We start from the raw sequence: 4,450 nt of genomic DNA, 5'->3' as shown, positions 1-4,450 counted from the left end.
GGTCCTTCTTTATAGAGAAAAATGGGAAAATTTGATGTATTATAACCATCATGGAGGTAGATGTATGGGACAAAGCAAAGTAATTGCCATGAATAACATTACTTACATATAACTCCTGGACAAACACCTGCAACTGGCATTTTCCTTCATCTTCAGTATAATATTTCCATGATGGGAAGATACGAACATAGGATTTAACAACATCAAATGTGATAGATGCTAAACTATGAATGGCTGGTTGTGCTTCCTCCACAGGAATAGGTGTACTAACTGGTGGAGTTGGGGTTCGCCGTGATAGTACTGGCGCTTTGGGCACTAGAGTTGCCTTACTAACTGCTCTTGTTTGGGAGCTCTGTGGTGGAGATGGTGTTGTGTCAACAGGAACTGGGTTACTATCTAGTAGGGTTAGGGTTAGATTGGGTGAAGCTGGTTCTATGTGCATCGCAGTAGGGGTAAAATCTGCGAGAGTCTGGGTTATGTGTGGTAGGGCTGGTTCTCGTGCATGTACAACCGGGGTGCTATCTGTTTTATTTGAAGACCGTGTTTTTACTCCGCTAGATATTGCCATCACCCGCTCCAATTCAAATGGCTTATAAACAGGAAACATAATTGAATGTACAGACATTGTATCAGAGACAGATGCAATAGATAGTGTGGAAAAAAGAGGGCATTAAATAATTGGCATGTATATTGTTTAACTAAAACGGATAGCATGACATAATTTCACATATATGATGTCTATCTGAACTGGATAGCATAGCATAGCATAATTCAAAGATATGATGACTAACTAAACAGGATCGCATGACGTAATTCACATACATGTTATCTAAGTAACCAGGATCGCATGATTTAATTCACATATGTGATTTATATGCTAAGCGGAGGGCATTCACATATATGATGTCTGAACTAAGAACATGGTATTGAATATTGTGTATATGATGTCTAAACTATGCAATGCAAGACACCATATGCATGATATGAGCAGTAGAACTGTGCCAAGTTAGAGCATACACCTTGGTAGGGGAATAGGATTGGTCATCTATCTCTGAGAAGCTATCGGGACCCAGCAAGAGATCTGCTTCGACAGGTAGCACTGTCTGCTCTAAAGGCCTTGTTTTCACTCCAGATTTTTCCATCACCCACTCAAATGGCTGATTCACATGAAGAGTAGTTTAATGTACAAACATTGTCGACAAATGGAAATTTAATGAAGAAAAGGATGGGCTAGATATTATTCAAATATATGATGCCTGGTTAAACAGGATGGCATTGCACATTTCACATATATTATGGCTGGCTAGAAGACATGAGACTGCATAATTCCCACATATCATATTGAAACTAAACAGGTGGCATTATAGAACATGTCTAAACTAAGCAGATGACATATATGATGTCGAAAGTAGGCACTACAAGGCAACATATGCATGATATGACAAAAATCATCATGTCAAGTTAGAGCAAACACCTTAGGGGGTAAATAGGAGTGGTCAGCTGCGTCTAAATCTGCCTCAGAACAGATATCTTCCTCTGGATTACAATCTGGAGAGGGGTGATTACAATCTGGAGAGGGGTGTGGAGGGTTTGCCATTGAACCCACCATGGAGCGTTGTATGCATGACATTGTATTGCCACGCAAAACTCTTCTCTTTTTCTCTACATGTTCAGCATGACTGTGTACAATATCTAACATGCATACAAAAAAATATAGTGAGATTATGTAAGGAGAGCATGCAGAAGTCTAGAGTAATGGTAACAACTAGTGGATGGATCCAAAAATAATGATAAACAAGGCAGGGGTTCAAATCCTGTCATCCCTACCTATTACTTCTCCTATGGGCAGTAATGAGGGATCAATTGAGATCGATTCAAATTGGACAAAATTCAGAGTTTCATTTTTCTATATGCATGCAGTACAAAAATCATCCTTTTCTTTACTGCTTTATCTCCCGGAAAGCGCTCTTAGTTCAGTTCGGTAGAACGTGTGTCTCCAAAACCCAATGTCGTAGGTTCAAATCCTACAGAGTGTGATTCTGTTCTTGTTATGTCGAAGTAGGTTGATGATTGCTTTAATTTAATAAAAACAGATGATGATTGCTTTACTATTTGTTTCCCACCCAAGATGAACAACATAGGCATACCCTAGGTGACCAAATATTAGACAGAGATACTATTCATTGTTGTCTCGATATGTGCCCCACAACTAATTTAGAACTCAAGTTTGAACATCAATTTGGACCTGACTTGGAGTCTAAGAGGTGAACATGACAATAAAGTAGCAAGTAATATTAAGCAATGCATAACATAAGCAGAAACAAAAGAGTGTGACCTCTCTTGTGGACCCGTGTACTCCTTGGGTTCATCATCTGAGTCGATGATAGTGATGCCATTGCAGTGGGTGCCGGCGGCAGTGAAGGAGATCTGAGGCGGCGAAAGACGGTCAGGAGTCGTGATGTCTGGTTTGGTGGATGCTTCTGACGATGGAGCAGCTCAGGTGAGGTGGACGACGTCGCGGCAGGAGCAGGACAAACCACACAAAGTTTTCTTCGACACCTACCTGTAACTGAAGTAATTATGTAAGGGCTCATTTGGCTTGCATGATTCTAACAACACAAGGATAGGCGGAAAAACACTGGAATAGGATAGGAATGCACATGGGAAACAGAGCATTTGTGAACACATGATTTCTGTCAACTTAGGTGTTTGGTTCACAGGAAAAGGAGGAGCAGAGGAATGCAAAGAAACATGGCCAAAATAAAGTGAAACCATATGAAAGCGTGTACAGTTAGAATGTTGTTCTGCCACTAATGCACTTGGTCTTGTTTTCATGCATAGGATTTTGAAAATTAGGTCCAAGTGGATGTTTTGCTCCATTCCTTTCAACAAAATGCATGAATAATTGAATAGTAGAGTGCCATGGGAAAATTTCCTATTGCTATGTTTTTCCGTTGAACCACAATAGCCCTAATGGATCGACATGAATGTAGAGTAATAAGTGATGCGACAAGTGTACAACCTCTTTGCCGTAGCCATGTCGACCTCAGCATCGTTGGGTTGGTCTCTGAAGAAGTTGAGGCAGAGGTGGTTGTCAGAGGTGTGGAGGAAGATCTGAGAAATCTGTAGACGACGTCCAGGGCACTGCTCTGTTGTGATGAAGCGTACGTAGCGTTGTCATTCTGGTCGCGAATGTGTACGTACATACGATCGGTCTGTCTGCGGGCTGCAGCGATGAACCGTGGCCGTGCAAGGAAGGGCATGTGTTAGAGTAGAGGCACGCATGTGTCGTAGTAGAGGCGCACACGTAGCATGTACACATACGTACAAAGGCCAGGGTGCAAGAAAGTAAATATGGCCACATACGTACATACGGGCGGGGTCTCGAATGCCTACTCGCGCATACGTACGGCCAGGACTCATGTACATGGCTGGGTCGGAACGGAGAAACTGCGTCATCGTCGTGTTCATGGGGAGGCAATAGAATGCGTCGTGTTCATCGGGAGGCAACGGAACGCGTGTTGTTCATCGGGAGCCAACCGGCTTGGACGGAACAGGCGATGGAAACGAGGCCTGGCATACCGCAGAATGGAGGAAACGGCCTTGTGTTCTACCGGCCACGGTGGAAACGGGATCCTGTTCATTGGGAGGGGCCTGGCGTACCGCAAAACGGAGGAAACAGACCTCCTACGGTGGAAACGGGGTCTTGTTGATCGGGAGGGGTGTGGCCTACCGCAAAACGGAGGAAACGGACTTGTGTTGGAGCACTCCGGTCGAAACGGGGGTCCTGTTCATCGGGAGGGGTGTGGCGTACTGCAAAATAAGACTCTGCGGGCTCCTGTTCATCTCCACCGCCGACCTCCTCCAGCCTCCACGGGCTCCTGTTCATCCACCGTCGACCTCCTCTAGCCTCCACCCGCGACTGTTCATCCACGGGCTCCAGTTCTTCCAGCCTCCACCGCGCGCTCCTCCACCGGCTATTGTTCAACCAGCCCTCCACACGGGGGTCCTGTTCAACCACCCCTCCACGGGCTACTATTCATCCAGCCCTCCACCGGCTACTGTTCAACCAGCCCTCCACCGGCTACTGTTCATCTAGCCCTCCACGGGGTCCTGTTCATCCAGCCCTCGACGGGGTCATGTTCATCCACCGGCTCGATCGATCGGGGTACTGTTCATCCAGCGGCAACGGCCTCTACTACCACGGGTTCCTGTTCATCCAACCCCTCACCGGGAACTATTCATCCAAACCCCCTCAGCAATGCTCACTGTTCATCCATGGAAGGAGGAAGCAGTGTTCGATCAGCTTCAGTTAGTAGCAGTAGCGAAGGAATCACTCGGGTTCAGTTAACAGCTAGGGATCGATCGATCGCTCGGGTTCAGTAACACGTAGCCTGCAGTGCAATCGCTTGGGTTCATTTAGAGCCCAATGCCTCGCTCAGATTCAGTT

General features: G+C 45.5%; 1 non-coding gene across 1 annotated transcript; it reads left to right on the top strand.

The window, feature by feature from the left end:
• The first annotated feature begins 1,962 nt into the window (after nt 1-1,962).
• On the top strand, nt 1,963-2,036 carry TRNAW-CCA. Its single transcript has one exon. It is a non-coding gene; the product is annotated as a tRNA-Trp (tRNA).
• Nucleotides 2,037-4,450: the final 2,414 nt, after the last annotated feature.

The sequence above is a fragment of the Triticum urartu genome, chromosome 2 (assembly GCF_003073215.2).
Source record: "Triticum urartu cultivar G1812 chromosome 2, Tu2.1, whole genome shotgun sequence".
In the NCBI taxonomy this organism is placed as follows: Eukaryota; Viridiplantae; Streptophyta; class Magnoliopsida; order Poales; family Poaceae; genus Triticum; species Triticum urartu.
Note: the sequence above shows the minus strand (reverse complement) of the source record. Positions and strands in the feature narration are given on the sequence as shown.